The 22,745-nt window shown below is 40.0% G+C and overlaps 2 pseudogenes; one reads left to right on the top strand and one right to left on the bottom strand.

The window, feature by feature from the left end:
• Positions 1 to 520: 520 nt before the first annotated feature.
• On the bottom strand, positions 521 to 4,989 carry LOC149384622 (uncharacterized; annotated as a pseudogene).
• A 9,548-nt stretch (positions 4,990 to 14,537) lies between these two features.
• LOC149384621 (uncharacterized) lies at positions 14,538 to 19,322 on the top strand (annotated as a pseudogene).
• The last annotated feature ends 3,423 nt before the right edge of the window (positions 19,323 to 22,745 follow it).

Genomic DNA, 22,745 nt, shown 5'->3' with positions numbered 1-22,745 from the left:
CCAAAGAGAGAATAAAAATCTTCACAGAAAAGTGTTTAACTCGAAATCAGAATTGTGTGTCTTCCATTCAGCCTAAAGGCTTAATTTATAGAGTTTACAAAGGTCAAATTCGTAGCTCCATGGACCCCATAACCTAGTAAGCCCATTTAGCCTTATTTAAGTACTAATAAACATAAAACAAAGGACCAGCCCAATACAAGCACATATGGGCGTTTTAAATAACATGTCTTGGTCCAAATAACACAAAATGAAATAGAAAAGTAGGAATAGTCCGACTAATTCAATTCAACCCAAATAATATTCTTCATTGGTGTTTCTTGGCTTCCTTGAATTCTCTCCTTTGCGAGCTTGTCCCCTTCTTTATCATGGACCTTGATGATCAGATTGTTAAGCTCCTCCTTGAATCTCCTCGCTCGAGCCCTCGTCACAGGTCCTTCCGGCACTCGGTATTTTGCTTGCGGCTCCTTTTGGGGCATGTCCTCATAATTCCCCTCGTCTTAAAAAGGATTTTGCCCTCAAATCATGATCTGCATCAAAAGGAGATAAGTCAGTCACATTGAATGTAGCACTAACATTATACTCACCTGGAAGATCCAATTTGTAGGCATTATCGTTGATCTTGTGAATAACTTGGAATGGTCCATCGCCACACGGCTGTAGTTTGGACTTGCGTTGCTCCGTAAAATGCTCCTTGCGCATATGTAGCCAGACCCAATCGCCGGGTTCGAAAATCACTCTCTTGCGGCCCTTGTTGGCTTGCTGCGCATACTGCTCCGTTCTTCGCTCAATGTTGAGTCGTGCCCTCTTGTGAAGCTGCTTAACAAGCTTTGCTTTCGGTTCACCATCTAAATTCACATGCTCAGACATAGGAATAAGATATAAATCCAATGGCGTTAGTGGGTTAAAACCGTAGACAACCTCAAAGGGTAAGAACTTAGTAGATGAATGAATAGCGCGGTTATAAGCAAACTCAACATGTGGTAAACAATCTTCCCAAGTTTTGATATTCTTCTTAATTATTGCCCTCAACAAAATCGACAAGGTTCTATTAACTACTTCGGTCTGACCATCAGTTTGGGGGTGACAAGTAGTTGAAAACAACAACCTAGTACCCAACTTAGCCCATAAGGTCTTCCAAAAGTAACTTAAGAACTTGGTATCCCTATCCGAGACAATCGTCCTAGGCATGCCATGCAACCTAACAATCTCTCGAAAGAACAAATCAGCAACATTAGAAGCATCATCGGTTTTGTGACAAAGGATAAAATGTGCCATCTTTGAAAACCTATCAACCAATACAAAATCAGAATCACGACCTCGCTTAGTCCTAGGCAAGTCTAACACAAAATCCATAGATATATCTACCCAAGGTGAGCTAGGAATAGGCAAAGGCGTATACATACCGTGTGATTCAACTTTCGACTTAGCTTTCCTACATGTGACACAATTACCACAGATCCTCTCAACATCACGCTTCACGCGAGGCCAATAAAAGTGCTCTTGGATCACTCCTAGAGTTTTTGCTATCCCAAAATGTCCCATAAGGCCCCCACCATGAGCTTCCCTAACTAACAACTCCCGAAGAGAACAACTTGGCACACAAAGTCTACCAAGCCTGAACAAAAATCCATCATGCCTAAAGTAATCTCCCGACGCCATCTTCTCACACTTCGTAAATATCTTACTAAACTCTCGGTCTTCTGGATACAACTCCTTGATATGTTCAAAACCAAGCAGTTTAGCATCTAAAGTGGAAAGTAAAACATACCTTCGAGAAAGGACATCGGCTACCACATTCTCCTTACCTTATTTGTACTTGATGACATATGGAAACGGCTAGATGAACTCCATCCATTGCGTATGCCGTTTGTTGAGCTTTTGTTGTCCCTTCAAGTACTTGAGTAACTCATGGTCGGTGTGGACCACGAACTCTCTTGGCAAAAGGTAGTGCTTCCAAGTCTCTAAAGCTTGAATCAATGCGTACAACTCCTTGTCGTAAGTGGGGTAATTAAGGGTGGCCCCAATCAATTTTTCGCTAAAATACGCAATTGGCCGTCGATCTTGCATGAGAACTGCTCCGATTCCCACGCCGGACGCATCACACTCAACCTCGAATGGTTTATCGAAGTTAGGTAATGCGAGACAAGGAGGGTTGACTAATTTTCCTTTGATTGCGGTGAACGCCTCCTCTTCTGCTTGCCCCCATGCGAACCCCACATGTTTCTTCATCACCTCCGTGAGCGGGGCAGCGATCGTGCTAAAATCTCTGACAAAGCGCCTATAAAAGCTCGCTAAGCCATGAAAACTCCGCACTTGTGCTGCATTTTTCGGTGTCGGCCACTCTTGAATAGCCTTCACCTTTTCCTCATCTACCTGCACTCCTTTAGAACTTACAACAAAACCCAAGAAAACAACGTGATCGGTGTAAAAAGGTGCACTTGTCAAGGTTAGCAAATAACTGTTCACGTTTGAGTATAATAAAAACCTCACGCAAGTGTAAGACATGATCATCCGGGGTCTTGCTATAAATAAAAATATCCACAAAGTATACCACCACAAATTTACCAATGAACGAACGCAACACATGATTCATAAGTCGCATAAATGTGCTAGGTGCATTAGTCAAACCAAAAGGCATCGCTAACCATTCATACAACCCAAGTTTAGTTTTAAAAGCGGTTTTCCATTCATCGCCCTCTTTCATTCTAATTTGGTGGTACCCACTCTTTAAGTCAATCTTAGAGAAAACACACGCACCATTAAATTCGTCTAGCATATCATCCAATCTAGGAATGGGAAATCGATACCTGACCGTGATGTTGTTGATGGCTCGGCAATCCACGCACATCCTCTGGGACCCATCCTTCTTTGGAACCAATAGAACTGGTACGGCGCAAGGGCTCATGCTCTCTCTAATGTACCCCTTTGACAAAAGTTCCTCGACTTACCGTTGCAACTCCTTCGTCTCCTCAGGGTTGGTTCGGTAGGCCGGTCTGTTTGGAAGCGAGGCCCCGGGTATAAGGTCAATCTGGTGCTCAATCCCTCGAATCGGTGGTAGTCCTGTTGGCATGTCTCGAACAACAACGTCCTTGAACTCCTGCAAAAGAGAAACAATGGCAGTAGGTAGGATCTCGCCATGTTGGTTAGTGAATAAGGCAGCCTCATTGTACACAAGTAAAATCATCGGCTGTTTGACAAAGAAGGCTTTCCTCACATCACTCTTTCCCGCAAAGAAGTTGTCTTGTTTTCTCTCACCGATTTTGTTTTTCATGACCCCATCTTTTCTATCACTCCCCACTTCTCTCTCGGATTTTCTCTCTGGGACTCTCTCTTTTTTTTTCTCTCTGTTTTTACCTCATCTCTTGGTTCCTTTCCCTTCTCTAGTGCCTGAAACTTTTCCCTCTCTTGTTGCATCTTCATTTGATCTTCTTGAACTTGGTTTGGAGTAAGGGGTGCGAGGGTGATGGTACGATTCTTGTGCCTGAGGGAGTACTTGTTGGTGTAGCCGTCATGAGTCACCCTCCTATCGAATTGCCACTGCCGCCCCAAAAGTATATGCCCCGCGTCCATTGGTGCCACATCACAGAGCACCGAGTCCTTATAGCTACCAATCCAAAAACTGATAAGGACTTTTTTGTAGACACGTACCTCTTCACCATCGTTAAACCACTGAAGCTTGTAAGGACGAGGGTGATTTGTCGTTGGAAGTCCAAGCTTCTTCACTACAGCAACGCTGGCTATGTTCGTACAACTTTCTCCATCGAGGATAACACTGAACACCTTCTCACCAATATGGCACCTGGTGTGAAAGATGTTTTCACGTTGCTCCTCATCATCTCGTACAACATGTGCGTTCATAGTTCGTCGAGAGACCAACACGAGCTCTGCTGGTGCCTCAATTTCCTCGTCTGACTCTTCTCCGGTACACTCTTGATCTTCCTCTTCATCGTCGGTAACCATCTCTCCGGTCGAAAGAATCGCCATGCTCCTCTTATTCGGGCATTGATTTGCGAAGTGACCAACTCCCTGGCACTTGAAGCACTTGATATCACGATTTCTCTGAAATGTCGTCTCCGGTTTCTTTTGAGCACTGGGACCAGAACTAGATGTGGTTGGGGCCGTGGACATGCTTGGCTTGGCTACGTCTCCTCGTGATTTGAAACTGCTCTTCTCGTCTCGGTTCAAGGTCTTATTCCCTGCAGGTTGTTCTGGGAATCGACTTCCCCGCAAGCTACCCCTCATCTTGAGCAGCTTCTCAATCTTGACGGCCAAGTGAACCAAATCCTCCATCTCGACATAATGCTGCAACTCCACTTTGTCCGCTCTGTCAGGGTTCAGGCTGTTGATAAATCTGGCCATGGTAGAATCGCGATCTTCCTCTATGTTTGCTCGGATCATGGCAACCTCCATTTCCCGGTAGTACTCCTCAACACTGCGAGTGCCTTGCCGTAGGCGCTGAAGCTTCTGATAGAGCTCTCGGTAATAGTGGCGAGGCACGAATCTCTTCCTCATGATGGCCCTTATCTCATCCCAAGTCTCTATCGGCTCCTCTCCAGCCCGTTGCCTACTCGTCACCAGCTGATCCCACCAAACAATAGCATAATCAGTGAATTCAGCGGCAGCAAGTATTACCTTCTTGCGTTCGGTGTAGTTGTAGCAATTGAACACAAACTAGGCTTTCGTCTCCCATTCAAAGTAGGCGTACGGGTCACTTTTTCCTTGGAATATTGGAATCTTCTGCTTGATGCCACCAATTCCTCCGTCTTCTCTGGCCCTTCTTCATTGCCTTCTTTTGAACATTCTTTCGTTTCGTCCTCCTCTTCTATAATCCTCCTCTTCCAAATCATTATCCATCTCATCTTCTGTGTCCTCCCTAGGCTGTCTTCGTCTTCCTCTGTTGGGAGCTTGTTGGCCTTCCTCTACTCTCTCGACACGTTCTCGTAGTGGTTCCAACTCTTCCCTCATCATCCTCCGCATCTCTCCTATCATGGCTTACGTCATCAGCCTCCGGTCTGGAATTCCTTCACTTTCGTCGCCGTTGTTGGACATGGTTGCTGAAAGATATTGTTAGTAACAAAAGAGAAACCTCACAAAAATCACTCCCTCACGTGTTTACACTCAAAGTATCACTCTGCACTCGTGTTTGATAATGGCGATAGTTATTCTCTTTGCCTTTTACCACTCACTCAAACTCTCTATAGGCTCGTACCGAACTACTCAGAGACCAGGAAGGTGATGAAAGGAAATTCGAAAACGATACACCAACACGACACGAACGACACGAACAAGAAAAACGACACCACGGAAAGTTATGACCAGGGTCTTAAATGAGTCCCAAAAACAATTCTCCCAAGGTGCGACAATCAGCCCAAAATTTGACAAATGGGCGAAAAAAATAACAAAAAAATTCGATAGGATGTAGGGTACCTTAAAACGCTCCTAAACACACAAGGAATCTATCAGCAAAATAAAATTTCTTGAGGTCAAAATTTGGATCCTCTTTCTTTTTTCTTTTTTTTTTTTATATCCGGGAGATAAAAGCTAATTCATAATTAATGTAAAAATGCTGAAATTGATTGTGAACACACAAAAACAGGAAACGAATGAATGGGTAAATGGAAAATGATTCAGGGAATAAAGGAAACTAAATGAAATTCGGAATTAAATGAAAGACCGAATTCAAGAAACCAGGAAATAAGGAGATTTCAGAAATCAAATGCTAAAAATCTGGAAACTGAATAAGAATTGACTTCTGAAAATAGACTTTGACAATTAAAACGAAAATTATGATCACCACGGATTTTTTTTTTGTTCGGATCTCTTTTTTTTTTTTTTTTTTTTTTTGACGCTCAAGAACACAGACCTAACCCACAAATGACACACACCTAACACGAAGATAACAAACACAGACTCAACACAATAATTACGTACGTACGGAATGAACACAACACAAAGATGAACGGAGGAAAAAACGAAGTAAACGAAACAAAGGATAAGCAGACCTAAAAGTAGAGACTAGCTCTGATACCACTTGATACGAACCTCAGCCGACTAAGCTCCGAGACCCGATACAACAATGGCACAGCGACGGATCGTCTACAATTTAGGAACGAAGGTGGATCGAATGACGGCACGGACGGATGCGAATGGCCGTATGATGAGTCGGTCTCGAACTCCTACACGCACCGCTTTGTAAGAGACTCGAATAGTTCTAAACGAACCAAAGAGAGAATGGAAATCCTCACAGAAAAGTGTTTAACTCGAAATCCAATTGTGTCTCTTCCATTCAGCCTAAAGGCTTAATTTATAGAGTTTACAAAGGTTAAATTCGTAGCTCCATGGGCCCCATAACCTAGTAAGCTCATTTATCCTTATTTAAGTACTAATAAGCATAAAACAAAGGACCAGCCCAATACAAACACATATGGGCGTTTGAAATAACATGTCTTGGCCCAAATAACACAAACGGAAATAGAAAAGTAGGAATAGTCCGACTAATTCAATTCAGCCCAAATAATATTCTTCATTGGTGTTTCTTGGCTTCCTTGAATTCTCTCCTTTGCGAGCTTGTCCCCTTCGTCATCCTGGAGCCTTGATGATCAGATTCTTAAGCTCGTCCTTGAATCTCCTCGCTCGACCCCTCGTCACGGGTCCTTCCGGCACTCGGTATTTTACTTGCGGCTCCTTTTGGGGCATGTTCTCATCAAAAGGTGGAATGTTTTGCGTCACCAAAGTTCAAGCGAAGTCTCGTGGAAGTCAATGTTCCCAAGGAAGAAAGAGATTCCTCCTCCGACAAGAAATCGACCAATCACAACTTTGAATGAAGAGCTTCTGGAACATCAACGACTTCAACAAACAAAAGGACTAGATGCCTTTGACAAAGCATGGGATACAACGATGGAAAAATATTTTGGCAAGGCTGAACAACAGAAGAATGAACAAGCTCAGTTGAAAGTGGTCGTTGATGAGAAAGTTGTTGTAGAAGAGGAAGTGCTACCGATAAAAGATTACTTGGTTAGTACACTGATTGAGGAAACTTCACCTAAAAAAACCCAGCCAACAATTGATACGTATGGACTTCCAAGAGAAAACGAAGACAAAGTCGAGTCATAATGCATAGGAGTTCGACAGGTTTCCAACCATCGGTGATTTCAACTACGTCCAAGATTTGAGGACAAATCTTCTTCAAGAGAGAGAGAATGATGTGATCCCACATGCAAAGAAACAAAGGCGTTTCAATGAGCCAAATCCGAATTTAAGAGTTGAAGACTTCAAAGAAGAGTTTCATGGCTTAAGCAAAGAGTAATGGAAAAATAAAAAGACGAGAGCTAGGAAAATGGGAATCGAAAAAGAGGAGTATTTATTCACGTCATTCAAGTTGTTATTGAAGAAGACTCATTTTAGTTATTATTGTTTGAGTTATTTATTTGTTATTTTCGTAGCAAAAAAACAATGCGTTAAGTTGGAGTCATTTTAAAGTGCTTATGGCTTTATTTATCTTAAATGAAGCCCATATGTGTTAAGTATTAAGTTAGCCTTTTAATTATAATGTTATGAGGCATAAATAATATCTTCTAGGCCTATTTAAGTTAGGGCAACCAGGAACTCCGAATTTGCTTTGTATTTTACTTATTTAAGGAGCTTTCATGAATGAGAAAGGAGACTACGTTTTTTATAAATAAATAAAAAAGTGAGAGAATTCTTTGTTTCTTGCAGAAATGTTTGAACTTATCAAGGTATTCCTTGTGGCGTTCATCCCCGACTTATCAAGCGAACTTACACATTCGTTTGTGGCGTCCTCATTATTCCAAGGTTCGCGTCTCTCTAAGCGTTGGGTCGCAGAGTCATCAAACTTGAGATCCTGGTTTGCAAAGGCACCAACATTGGTTTCTCGTCACCGTCACATTGTTGGCATGGTTCGTATCATTTGGTATCAGAGCCGGTCGAGTTCATCAAGGTTTTATGTATTCTTTTTTATTTATTAAAATTTAAGGTCATAACTGAAACATTCATAACTTTTTATTCTGATATCGAATTTAGGTGTTTAATATATCGAATCGAAGATCTTTTTGTGCTATTCCGAAAAAAGACAGTTTGCTATCAATTTTGAGTTGACTAAAAGTTTCTGAGAGTTTCATCCGAATTTCCTAGTTTTCGTTGATTATTTCCATCTTCTTAGTTCCTTTTCTTAGTTCCTCTTTATTGAAGTTCTTTTTCCAGAAAAAAAAAGGATTAAAAAGAAAAGAGTCGATTTAAAAAAAAAAAAGATAAAAAAAAGTGTGGTGTCTATCTTTTTGGTATGGTGCGTTGTGTCGCAATTGTTTGTGTTTTTTATTTCTTGGTTGCGTTTGGACGTCACTAGTTCACCTTTTTCATCACCGTTCTTTAGTTTTGAAAGAAATAAAAGAAGATTCGAGTGGAAAGAGGCAAGAGAGTGTGATTTTATCAGAGGGTTACTGCCGAGTGTAAACACGAGCGAAATTGAGTGATCATCATACTTGAGAGAAACACGTGACCGAGAGTTGTGAGGCCTTCTCTTTATTACTTCACGACTGTATTGTTTTGTAGGATTTCAACTATCTCAGAAGCGGGAGACAATGACCAGCCCCCCGTCGGAGCCCAAAATTTTCAAGTGCAAGCAAATATATGGGGAAGTTACACGATTGATGCCACAAGAACTTATGGCGATTACTGATCTATTGTAATTGATCTAGGGTTTATGAAAAAGTTTAATGCTTCGGGTAAGCGGCGTAATTATAAAAAATTTCTTTTGACAAGTAAAACACTTTTACTAACCTAGACAAAGAACAAGTACACGTAAATAAAACTAATATGAGCATTATAAATTTACTAACCTTTTTAGAAGCTTGAACGTTGAGAAGCTTTTGGAAAGTTGCAAAGTTCGTCTCCCCTAGCAGCACGTCTCTCTTCTTTCCTCGGCAACACGAGCAATCCCGACAGTTTCAATCACAAGAATCACTCGAGAGAAAAGGAATTTGTGAGTGGGTACTTTTAAACACGTCAGCTCGAGAACAAGTCTCAAAGTCGAAGAGCTAAAAACGCTAGGTCAAATGAGGACCTAGGTGCCAAAACAAAAACGAAAAGAACTTAGAGAGAGAGAGAGAGGATGGGCGGCCAAGGTAGAGAGAGAAGCTCTCAATCTCTAAAACTTGGGATGAATGAAATAAGAAGAATAAGGCCCAGGAGAGGCTTTCCCTTCAATAAGGTAGTTTTCTCTTCTATAAAATATCACGTATTTATGAGCCAAATCCTTATTTCCCTTTCTCATTTTGGGCGTGTAAGCCTAGGCTTCTAGAAGCAAATTTGTTTCCTATTTTGCTTTCCTTGGCCGCCCATGTCCTTTCCTCGTAGAGGAAATTTGTTTCCTCTTTTTCTTTTGGCAAGTATCTTCATACATTAATGCACAAAATAAACTCTCTTTCACACTATGGGCTGCACGAAATTTAGCCTCGCATTTCCTTGGGTTGGACGGCATAAAGGCTTCTAGAAAGCCTTTCTAGATTTTTCTTTACTTGTTCATGACAACATAAGAAAAGACCATTAAGAATTTCCAAGTAAAATTCTATGAAATGAAATTAATTCACAAGGCCGAATGAATACATCATGGCTGAGTGATTTGTGTCATCATATGACTATGTCAAAAAAATTATTGACATTCATTTCACGCCATGTCCAAAAAGACAAAATTACCCTATCGACAATTTTCGTAAAACTTGTCTCGTTCTTGTTTTGACTTAGCTTCTAGTTTAACTATTCCTACTCGATATGATTTGTGATAGTGACCTCATGGATCCAAATGAACAAAGCTTGAGCTAAATACTTGGACTCAAAAGTTCACATTGAAAATCTCTCGGTTCAAATGAATTTATTTTCTACTCAAGAATTCAACCTAATTATAATGAGTGGATCCACTGAATATTATCTATGTTTACCCTTCATGAATATCATCAGCTAGTCGGGATTTACAAAATTACCATTTTACCCTTCGAGCTGTTATTTCCTCAACTCCTTTTTCGCTTGTGATTAAGTTAGAAACAATGTATTGACGAGGAGCTAACAAGTGACATTGTTTCATCCAAAAGAGTCAAGACTCAATTTGGACACTGGCCGGTTCATTTATTCACATTCCAAGGAACAACGCATGATGTAATATACATTGCATTTCAGCAATCTTGTACATGAATTCCATATCTATGAGAACTTCACAAAGTTACTCATGACAGCTTCACAACTTAGTACTTCGCCAATAGGTCATGTTCAGAATCACATAGTGAGTCCGAACTCTGACTTTCTCAAATTAGAATACGTAAGCTGTGAAATGGCATGTCTCATTTCATGATTAAGGTAAGCACGATGCAATTCATACGTAGTGACTTCGAGACATAAGAGGTTAAATGGTTTGTTCTTATATTGTCTCTAGAAGTGCACTGGTCAATTCAATACCTTCGGAAGATACCTAGAAGAACTATAGAGTCTCCAACTCTCAATGCCCCATAACCAGACATCATAGATTCTCCTAACAATCGTACTGAGGTCAATAGTCCTTTGACCCTTAGATTGCGAATAGATCGTTTTAAGTAAACTACGAAGACTTTGTTCATGCAAATCTACATTTGTCTCTTCGTAAGTTGTTAAGTTTGTTTATGAAGTAAAGACTAATGTTTTCTCATAAAGCTTCAAACAGACAAGGAAGAAGGAATGAACGTTTCAACTTTTTATTAATGAATAAGCAATTACAAGCAAGAGTCTTCGTGAGGCTTTATTACATCAAATGTACAAAATAAAGACTACAACTCTTCTTGTGGGCACCATTGACAACAAGCTCCCACTTGACTCAAAGCAGATGTGTGTAGTCCTTCATGCCTAATCCCTCTCGATGTTGGTCGAAGACCTTGTTCGCTAGGCCTTGGTGAATGGATCTGCCAGGTTGTCCACCGTTGAGATCTTCTTCATTTCCAACTCTCCGCACTGCACGATCTTTCGAATCAAATGGTATTTCCTCTCAATATGTGTAAAGCGCTTATGGCTTCAAGGTTCCTTTGAGTTAGCAACATCCCCACTATCATCACAATAAAGGGTCATGGGCTCATCTATTGACTGCTCAAAGCCAAAGATCTTCACAGTTTCATCGAATCTAATATTCCATGACCTAGATGCTTGCTTTAATCCATAAATGGACTTAAGCAACTCACAAACCTTGGTCTCTTGAACTTCTTGACGAAACCGTCTGGTTGAGACATGTAAATACGCTCATCAAGATTGCCATTCAGGAAGGCCGTCTTGACATCCATTTGCCATATCTCATAGTCGAGAGTTGCAGCTATGGATAGAAGTATGCGGAAGGATTTAAGCATTGCGACTGGCGAGAACGTTTCTTCATAGTCAATCCCTTCTTGTTGGGTATAACCCTTAGCCACAAGTCGTGCTTTGAACATCTCGACGTTCCCATCCGGACCCCTTTTCTTCTTGTATATCCACTTACACCCTACGGGTTTAATCCCTTCAGGAAGGTCTACAAGTTTCCAGACTTTGTTGACATACATCGAGTGCATTTCAACATTCATGGCGTCAAGCCAAAGGTTTGATTCAGAACAAGCCATTGCTTGGCTATAGGAAACAGGGTCATCCATGTCAGACACGACTACGAGAGAGTCTCCATAGGACATGTACCTGTCAGTCTTTTGAGTAGCCCTCCCACTACGTCAAAGTACTACTTGACGAGATTCTGATGAGTTAGGTTGTGTTTCAGTTGGGGTAAGAACAGTTCTTACAGATGAGGTAGAAGCTTCCTCACCCAACTTTTCTTCAAGCACAATTTTGTTTCTAGGTTTTGCATCTTTCATAAAGTCCTCCTCAAGGATCTGAGCATTCATGCTAACGAAAGTCTTATCGTGCTCGGGACTATAGAAAGTAAAACCTTTGGTTTCCTTTGGATATCCAACGAACAGACGCAATTCTGACCTACTAGCCAACTTGCTAGTCTTTTGTCTTAGCACGTGTGCAGAGCAACCCCAAATTTTGATGCGGCCAAGATTTACTTTACGGCCAGTCCATCGTTCATAAGGAGTACCAAGAACCGTTTTGGATGGAACTTGGTTCAGAATGTAAGCGGCTGTTTCGAGGGCATATCCCCAAAAGGAAAGAGGGAGTGATGAGTAACTCATCATTGATCTAACCATCTCCATAAGAGTTCGGTTTCTTCTGTCTGACACTCCGTTTTGTTGAGGTGTGCCAGGTGCAGTAAGCTGAGAAGCGATACCTTCTTCTTTAAGAAAGTCATCGAATTTTCCAGACATATACTCACCACCTCGATCAGATCGAAGGGTTTTGATCAGTTTTACAGTTTTCTTTTCCACTAAAGCCCTGACCTTAAATACGTTAAAGGTCTCGGATTTGTGTTTGAGCAAATAGACAAAACCATATCTTGAGTAATCATCTGTGAAGGTAACGAAGTATTCGTCTCCACCACGTGCTTGTTCACTGAGCGGATCACATACATCACAATGTACTAGTTCCAGCAACTCAGTGGCTCTTTATCCCTTATCGGAGAAAGTTCGCTTAGTCATTTTTCCTTCTATACAGAATTCACAAGCAGGTAGTGAACCTATTGCAGAGGCTTGGAGTGGACCGTCTCTCACAAGTCTCTTAATCCTATCTAGACTGATATGACCAAGTCTTAAGTGCCATAGGTATGTTGATTTTGTTAGATCGGAGGAATCAGAAAGTTTGATCCTCTCTGGCTCCCTAATTAGATCGTTATCTATTTCGGTGTCTAAAAGAGAAGGTTGAGTGGGATAGATGTAAAAAAGACCATTCTTCATACATTGCATCAGTGACAAAAGAATTTGAAAAAGAAATACGAATTCCATTCTTTATAAACTTTAAATAATAATCTTGCTCGAAAAATTGAGGAACAGATATTAGGTTTTTCCCAAAGGAAAGAACATAATAAACATTATTCAAATTTAAAGTGCGATCTTCAAAAGACAGCGTCACGAATCCCACAACCTACGTAGACACCACTGATGAGAATCGAGGAGCTAAAGTGGATGCAAGTGATCAAGGAGCTCAAATGGATACAAGTGGACCTGAGATGACTAAAAGAAAACTTTCAAGTGGTCCATTAAGTTTGCCTAGTGGGCCTCTCACAAGGTTTAAGGCCAAACAATTCAAAGAGGCTCTAAATGGGCTGATTCAACAAGTTAGTTCATTTGGGCCCAAAGTTGAGGCAAATCTAAAGCAAGAGAGCCTAATTACAATGATTAAGGTTCTACAAGAGTAATCAGAATGTCTAGGTCGTTTTTAGGCATTGGATCCACATTTCTAACAATAAATAAGGCTGTTCACTCTTTTGGGAGTTACTTTTGTAACCACTCAGAATAGTTGGACGAATTTGGGGTGTTTATACCCATTTAGTGTGTTGTTTTGTGTGTTTTTATGTCAAAAAACTTTCAGTTTCAATGTTATAAGGGCTGAGAGTTATTTGCATTCAGATTTCAGCTTTTATTACTAGTGTCTTAAATGTTGTTTTTAGAGCTGTTGGAGCAAAACGTTTTTGGCTGATTGTAAAGCCTCTCCAAGGCTATAAATAAGTGTTTAGGAGAATGTAATCAGGGACAATTCCCCTTTGAATGAAATATATGTGAGTTTGTGTCTTTCTTGTTCTTGAAAAGACTTTTTGAACTTATCAAGTTTTCTTGTGGCGTTCAGCAACTTGACTTATCATCTTGATTCTTAAGTGATCATCTTGAGTATCTTGGTGTGGCGTCATATATATTGTAGGCTTGGTTCTTATCTCTCTAGATATTGGGTCAAGTCTCAACATTCTAGTCCTTTGCAGATCTTGGGGTCTTTTTCCAATCATTGTTATTGGGTCTTATCACATTTGTTGGTAAGGATCATATCATTTGGTATCAGAGCTTGGGTTCTAAGGAAAAGTTTGTCTATCCTTGTTTTTAATTTCGTTTTGTTTTATTTAAAGTACAAAAAAACACAAAAAAGTAGGTTTTCTCCATTTTTTTACCAGCTTCAGTTTTCTTTGTTTTTGTATTCTTATTATTATATTAAAAAAAAGGCAAAAAAAGAAGGAAAAAAAAAAGACAAAAAAAAAGAGAAAAGAAAAGCCAAATGAAGAAAGAATTCAGTCTATCGTTGTAGTATTTTTGTTTGTTTTGTTTTATGGTCTGATTCTAGAATTGGTAATTGAGCATTTTAGTTTACGTAGTTTGGGTTGTTTATCTCATATCTTATCCTTTGCTTTTGAGTCTCGTGGTTTGTTGAGTTGTTTCACACATTGAATTGCTACTCGAAACACTTGTTGTTTACTTAGTCTGATTAAGAACAAAAGAAAACACTAGAGTGGAAAAAGGCAAGAGTGTGAGATTATTTGAGGGTAAAAGCCATTTTATTCTAAACACGAGTGTTGAGCGGATACATTATTGAGAGAAACACGTGAGCGAGTGTTTGTGAGGTCCTCTAACGGATACGTTTTTTTTAATTAAAATATATATATTTAAATGTCAGGAGACGAATCTGATCGTGGGAGATACGTACAACCACCACTTAATCGAAATCTTCAAATGGAGGCATTCGTGGCGTTGATGACGGAGAAGTTTGAGCAACTAAACACGAGGATTGATGGAATAGAAGGGATGGCAGCAAATCATGCACCAAATGTTCCCAATAGACGAGCACAAAGAGCTGAAGAAGAGGGTGATGTATCGGAAGGTGTTGAAGACGAGGCTGGTGAAGATGGTGGAGAAGGGCGTCAACATAACCGGGGCAGGTTTGGGCGTGGTAATGGGAATAGAGAAGCTAGGATGGGAAGGCCTGGAAGGGATGACGATTTGGGGAGTATAAAGGTGACAATTCCATCTTTTCAAGGGAGAAATGAACCAGAAGTCTATTTGGAGTGGGAGCAAAAGATAGAGATGGTGTTCGAGTGTCATAACTACTCGGAGATGAAGAAGGTGAAGCTCGCCGCGATTGAGTTCACCGATTATGCCATAATATGGTGGGATCAGTTGTTGAAAGAAAGGAGGAGGAATGGAGAGCGCACGGTGGAGACATGGGAGGAGATGAAAGCCATCATGAGGAGGCGATTCATTCCAAGTTATTACCATCGGGAGTTGTACAACAAATTGCAGTGTCTAACTCAAGGAATAAAGAGTGTAGATGAGTATTTTAAGGAGATGGAGGTGGCAATGATAAGAGCAAACGTGGTGGAGGACAGAGAAGCAACGATGGCCAGATTCTTGCATGGACTAAATCGTGAGATAGCGGATGTCGTGGAGATGCAACATCACGTGGAGTTGACCGATATGGTGCACCAAGCCGTCAAAGCGGAGCAGCAACTAAAGCGAAGGAACATGGCTAGGAGAGGACCAAGTATGTCGTCAACAAATTCGTGGAGGGCAGCCTCTAGACGAGATGAATTTCAAGCAAACAAGCCTAAATTTGACACTTCGAAAAACGTCAAACAACAACCAGGGGCTACACAAGGTAACAAAGAGGCTAATTCTACTAAAACACGTGATATAAAGTGTTTCAAATGTAGAGGTTCAGGACATATAGCCAGCGAGTGCCCAAACAAGAGGGTTATGGTGATAAACGCACAAGGTCAGCTTGAGTCGGAGGATGAGGAAGATGAAGTAGATGAGGACATGCCACCGCTTGAGGATTGCAGCGATGGTCAATACCCAGTCGATGGAGAACTATTAGTGGCGAGGAGAGCTCTTAGTGCACAAGTGAAGAAAGAAGAAAATAATCAGCGCGAGAATTTGTTTCATACTCGATGCTTCGTGAACCGGAAAGTGTGTAGTGTGATTATTGATGGAGGAAGTTGCACGAATGTCGCGAGCAATGAACTTGTCGAGAAATTGGCGCTGCCTACCTTGAAGCATCCACGACCCTACCGTCTTCAATGGCTTAATGATAGTGGAAACATCAAGGTGACAAAACAAGTTCTTGTGGCATTTTCGATTGGCAAGTATGAAGATCAGGTGCTTTGTGATGTGGTACCGATGGAAGCTTGTCACATGCTTTTGGGGAGGCCATGGCAATTTGATAGGAGGGTCTCACATGATGGTTTCACCAATCGATACTCTTTTACTCTTAAAGAGCAACCTGTTACACTTGTACCATTAAGTCCCAATCAAGTTCTTGCTGATCAATTGAAATTACAAACAAAAAGAGAAAAAGAAAAAGAAAAAGAAAGAGAAAAAGAAAAGGAAAGAGAAAAAGATGAAAAAAAGGAATTTGAAAAGAAAGAGAGAAACATGAGTGAAAAAGTTAGTCTCATGGCAAAAAAAAGTGAGATCAAGAGGGCATTATTCACCCATCAGCCCCTTATAGTACTCATGTACAAGGAGGCCTTTTTATGTACTGATGATCTTGCCGGATCTTTGCCGAGCAACGTTTTCTCTCTTTTGCAGGAATTTGTAGATGTGTTTCCGGAAGAGGTACCTCCTGGTTTACCTCCTATTCGAGGGATCGAACATCAAATCGACTTTGTTCCTGGCTCCACAATTCCAAATCGACCAGCCTATAGAAGTAATCCGGAGGAGACTAAGGAACTTGAGCGGCAAGTCAGTGAGCTAATGGAGAAGGGACATGTGAGAGAAAGCATGAGTCCGTGTGCTGTTCCAGTGATTCTAGTGCCGAAGAAGGATGGGACATGGAGAATGTGTGTTGATTGTCGAGCCATCAACAACATCACGGTAAAGTATCGACATCCTATTCCTCGTTTAGATGATATGCTGGATGAATTGCATGGATCGTGTGTGTTTTCTAAAATTGATCTTAAGAGTGGATATCATCAGATTAGAATGAAAGAAGGAGATGAGTGGAAAACTGCATTTAAGACAAAATATGGATTGCATGAATGGTTAGTTATGCCTTTTGGGTTAACCAATGCCCCGAGTACATTCATGAGACTTATGAACCATGTTTTACGTGCTTTCCTTGGACATTTTGTTGTTGTCTACTTTGATGATATTCTGATTTATAGCAAAAACCTTGAGGATCATGTTGCACATCTAAAATTGGTTTTAGAAGTTTTGAGGAAAGAAAGCTTATTTGGAAATCTTAAGAAATGTACATTTTGCACGGATAAGCTTGTGTTTCTTGGTTTTGTTGTAAGTGCTAAAGGGATTGAAGTTGATGAGGAAAAGGTGAAGGCAATTCACGATTGGCCAACGCCTACTTCGGTAAGTCAGGTAAGAAGTTTTCATGGTTTGGCTAGTTTTTATCGACGATTTGTTCGAGACTTTAGTAGCCTTGCAGCGCCGCTAACCGAAGTCATCAAGAAGAACATCCCATTTAAATGGGGAGCTGAGCAAGAAAAGGCATTCAGACTGATCAAGAAAAAATTAACTAATGCTCCTTTGCTTATTTTGCCTAACTTCACTAAAACGTTTGAAATTGAGTGTGATGCTTCAGGTTTAGGAATTGGTGGAGTTTTGATGCAAGAAGGAAGACCAATTGCGTATTTTAGTGAAAAGTTGAGTGGGGCAGCCCTGAACTATCCTACTTATGATAAGGAATTATATGCATTGGTGAGGACTTTGGAAAATTGGCAGCACTATCTTTGGCCTAAAGAATTTGTGATACATACGGATCATGAGTCGTTGAAGCATTTGAAGGGCCAACACAAATTGAATAGACGACATGCGAAATGGGTGGAGTTCATTGAAACATTTCCATATGTGATCAAATATAAGCAGGGTAAGGAGAATGTTGTGGCAGATGCATTATCTCGCAGGTACGTTCTACTCTCTACTCTAGATTCTAAGTTGCTTGGATTTGAGTACATTAAGGAATTGTATGCTTCTGATTCTGATTTTGGGGCAGCTTTTGAATGTTGTTCTAATGGGGCGAATGGCAAATTTTTTATTCATGATGGTTTTCTATTTCGTGAAAATAAATTATGCATTCCTCATTCTTCATTACGTGAACTACTTGTTAGAGAAGTACATTCTGGTGGTTTGATGGGTCATTTTGGGGTAGCTAAGACATTGGGTGTGTGGCATGAACATTTCTATTGGCCCCATATGAAACGAGATGTTGAAAAGATTTGTGAGCGATGCATAACTTGTAAACATGCCAAGTCTAAACAACAACCACATGGTTTGTATACACCACTTCCGATTCCTAGTGCACCTTGGGTTGATATTTCAATGGACTTCGTTTTGGGATTACCAAGGACTAAGAGGGGGAGAGATTCTGTTTTTGTGGTCGTTGATCGATTTTCTAAAATGGCACATTTTATTGCATGTCACAAAACTGATAACGCATCAAACATTGCTGACCTGTTTTTCAAAGAGATTGTTAGGTTGCATGGCATGCCTCGCACAATTGTTTCAGATAGAGATGCGAAATTCTTGAGCTATTTTTGGAAAACGTTGTGGGGAAAGCTGGGAACAAAACTATTGTTTTCTACTACTTGTCATCCACAAACCGATGGGCAAACTGAAGTGGTAAATAGATCATTATCCACTTTGTTGCGTGCTATCATTCAAAAGAACCTGAAAGCTTGGGAAGATTGTTTGCCACATGTTGAATTTGCATATAATCGTAGTGTTCACTCTGCAACTAAGTTCTCTCCTTTTGAAATTGTTTATGGTTTTAATCCAATAACACCTTTGGATTTGATTCCTTTACCTATTGGTGAGCAAGTTAACTTGGATGGGAAAAAGAAGGCAGATCTTGTGAAACAGATTCATGAGAAGACAAGGCAAAACATAGAGCGACGGACTGAGCAATACGCAAAGAATGCCAACAAGAGCCGCAAGAAAGTGATTTTTGAGCCAGGGGATTGGGTTTGGTTGCACATGAGAAAGGAGCGATTCCTTGAGCAAAGGCGTTCCAAATTATTTCCAAGGGGTGACGGACCATTCCAGGTTCTGGAGCGCATCAATGACAATGCCTACAAGCTTGACTTACCTGGTGAGTATGGTGTTAGTGCAAGCTTTAATGTTTCTGATCTATCATATTTTGATGTAGGTGATGATTTGAGGACATATCGCTTTCAAGAGGGGGAGAATGATGAGAATCGAGGAGCTAAAGTGGATGCAAGTGATCAAGGAGCTCAAATGGATACAAGTAGACCTGAGATGACTAAAAGAAAACTTTCAAGTGGTCCATTAAGTTTGCCTAGTGGGCCTCTCACAAGGTTTAAGGCCAAACAATTCATAGAGGCTCTAAATGGGCTGATTCAACAAGTTAGTTCATTTGGGCCCAAAGTTGAGGCAAATCTAAAGCAAGAGAGCCTAATTACAATGATTAAGGTTCTACAAGAGTAATCAGAATGTCTAGGTCGTTTTTAGGCATTGGATCCACATTTCTAACAATAAATAAGGCTGTTCACTCTTTTGGGAGTTACTTTTGTAACCACTCAGAATAGTTGGACGAATTTGGGGTGTTTATACCCATTTAGTGTGTTGTTTTGTGTGTTTTTATGTCAAAAAACTTTCAGTTTCAATGTTATAAGGGCTGAGAGTTATTTGCATTCAGATTTCAGCTTTTATTACTAGTGTCTTAAATGTTGTTTTTAGAGCTGTTGGAGCAAAACGTTTTTGGCTGATTGTAAAGCCTCTCCAAGGCTATAAATAAGTGTTTAGGAGAATGTAATCAGGGACAATTCCCCTTTGAATGAAATATATGTGAGTTTGTGTCTTTCTTGTTCTTGAAAAGACTTTTTGAACTTATCAAGTTTTCTTGTGGCGTTCAGCAACTTGACTTATCATCTTGATTCTTAAGTGATCATCTTGAGTATCTTGGTGTGGCGTCATATATATTGTAGGCTTGGTTCTTATCTCTCTAGATATTGGGTCAAGTCTCAACATTCTAGTCCTTTGCAGATCTTGGGGTCTTTTTCCAATCATTGTTATTGGGTCTTATCACATTTGTTGGTAAGGATCATATCAACCACGCTCCCATCACGCCACATGAAGCAGAAGTCGCCATCTCTAAGATTTTGCTTTTCCTAAAACCAGTTAAGGAGCAACAAATATGGTTAGTAGCAGCGGAGTCAATAATCCACGATGATACATTATCAGCTACTAAAAAAGCTTTGGTTATAAGTACAATACCTTTTTCCTTAGTCTTGAGGTAGGCAGGACAATTCCTATGTCAGTGACCAGGCTCGTTGCAGTGGTGGCACTTGTCGTTAGACTTGTCCAACTTTGGAGCCTTTGGCGCCTTCTTCTTCTTTTGAAGCTTCGGTTGGTTCTTCTTCTCGGTCTTGCGAGGTCTCTTCTTAGATCTAGAGGTGGAGGCAGTAGCATGTACCTATCCTTGAGCCCTCTTTTTCTTAGTGAGCCCCTCAGCGGTGTGAAGCTCCTTCATAAGCTCGGTAACAGTGTACTCTAGCTTGTTCATGGAGTAGTTCAGCTTGAAGGTATCGAAAGATTCGTTGGAGAGTCTCCAAGATCATATCTATTTTAGTCTCCCCATTAATTTCAGATCCAAGAATCTCCATTTCGTTTAGATAGCTAATGATCAGCATCATATGATCTCTAACGAGAGTTCCAGCCTTCATACGACAGTTCATAAATTGTCGGACCGCTTGTTGCCTAGCTTGACGTCCTTGCTCTCCAAACATCTCATGGAGATTGTAGAGCATATCGGCGGCAGTATCGATATCACGATGATGTTGTTGCGAGACAATGTTCATAGATGCCAAAATATAGCACCTCGCAATCTCATCGAATCGAAGCCAGACCGCCAGGGCGTCTTTTTCCTCTTGCGTCGAATCTTCATTCGTTTGAGGACAGGGGGTGCTGAGAACCCATTTGTGCTTGTCGGCAGTTAGGACTATGTCGAGGTTACGTTTCCAGTCGACGTAAATGTCGCCTTCGAGTTTATTCGAGGAAAGAATGGTTGAGAGACATTTTGCCTATAAGAGTTGAAACAAGTTTATGATTAGTCTTTAGTTTAGAATTTAAGTTTTTAAACATTTGATCAAATCCAAAGGTGTTATAAACCAAACGATAATTTACTCCCTCAAGAGAAGGCCGCAAAAAAATCTCCATTTATAAGTAAATGACACATCATTAATGCTTAGTCAAGATGTCAATACACCAATTTTGACTAGCCACCTTTTAAATTGGTTTGATCACTCACATCTTTTCGCAGAGCCTAAAGGGAGGATTACTAGGGATTGAGTCTAAGTGTGCAACCAACCACTTAGTCCAAAAGATCAACTTTGAAAAAACAATCCCCCAAGAGGAGGCCTTGTCTTCATCGTCTCACTCTCGGACGTATCTCATTGAGCAATAATCGAAGTAAAAACGCCATAGAGTACTCTCATTTAAGAGAGGGCCACAAGAGTGACTCTTAGTCTCACGTTAATTACTTCTTTCATTAGTGTTGGGGATTGTGGGTTACAAACCATGAGTATAACCCTCCCACTTAGTTTTTGGAGTTGGTACATTGACTCTTATAAGTTCGGAAACGGATTTCCTAGTTATAGAGCGATAGAGCGGACAACAAGAAAATAATTCTAGAGGTTCATGTTCAGAGTAGTGTTAGTGCATAAAGGCACAAGGTACATACTCGGATCTTTTCATATTTTCTATTCGGGGAAAATGCATAACGGAAGTGTGAACTTCAACTCACTCGAACACTTGAAAGTTTGAGATTACACATCTTTTTATTTTTTGGCTTGTCTACGAAGAGACCTCCCACTCAAATTTTCAAGAGCATATAGATTTTGAACATGTGTGATATAGATATAGTTTTGAAAACATTTTGAAAACTTATTTGATTTGGATGACAAAATATTTTCAAGTTTGAAAACGAAAACGGTTTTTCAAAATTCAAACTAGTTTTGTAAAAATTCAATTTCAATTAATCTTTCAAAAATCAAAACATTTCAATCTTTCACATTATGTTTATAATCTTATAAAAAACATCTTGCTCAAGAAAATTTTCTCATTAGAGTTCTATTACTCATGGTAGTGGGGCTGAAAATACGGATTTTTAAAAAAACTGGACTTTCGGAACAGCCGCGCAGCTCGGAGTAAAATCGCCATAACTGGCGGCTCCGATGTCCTTTTGACCCAAAACTGGTGGCATTGGAAAGAGGATAGAAAAACCTTTAAATTGATTCAAAAATAGTTAAATTTAGAATTCTGAGTAGAGAGTTATGCCACTTTTATTGCGGGTTTTACTCCAGCTCGAAAATAACAGAAATAATTAAAGTTCGATCTCGTAAAAAGAATCTTTTTTTTTTCTCTGAATCTCGTAAAAAGAATCGAGTGTAACAGAACGTTTTAGGAAGTTGTTAATGCTTTTATTTGTGTTTTAATAACATGGTAATAACATGATATAAAAGAAATAACAACAAGCATAAAACGATTCAAGCAAATAAAAGAAACTAGTAAGACAAGAAAACTAGTCAAACTTAAAAACATGTTTTTTAATATAAAAAATTAAAAACTTTTAGAACTGATTCTAATGTGTTTTAATGACATCCCAAACTCATAGAAGATCAACATGATTTCTAATTTAAAGGCAAGAGCAATAAATTAAAAAAAAAATCCAAGAAAACAATTCTAACTTGTCAGAAAATTAGTAAACTTTCGAAAACGATTTTCAAGCTCATAATTTTAATTACATGTACATGCATATCTTTGACAATAGCTCTGATACCATTTGTTGGAATTGATATTGGGTTTAAAAAAAAGTGTAACGCTTCGGGAAAGCGGCGGAATTTTAAAAGT

This window comes from Urtica dioica, chromosome 9 (genome assembly GCF_054948205.1).
Source record: "Urtica dioica subsp. dioica isolate 48M chromosome 9, U.dioica_male_clone48M_v1_H2, whole genome shotgun sequence".
Taxonomy (NCBI): domain Eukaryota; kingdom Viridiplantae; phylum Streptophyta; class Magnoliopsida; order Rosales; family Urticaceae; genus Urtica; species Urtica dioica.
Note: the sequence above shows the minus strand (reverse complement) of the source record. Positions and strands in the feature narration are given on the sequence as shown.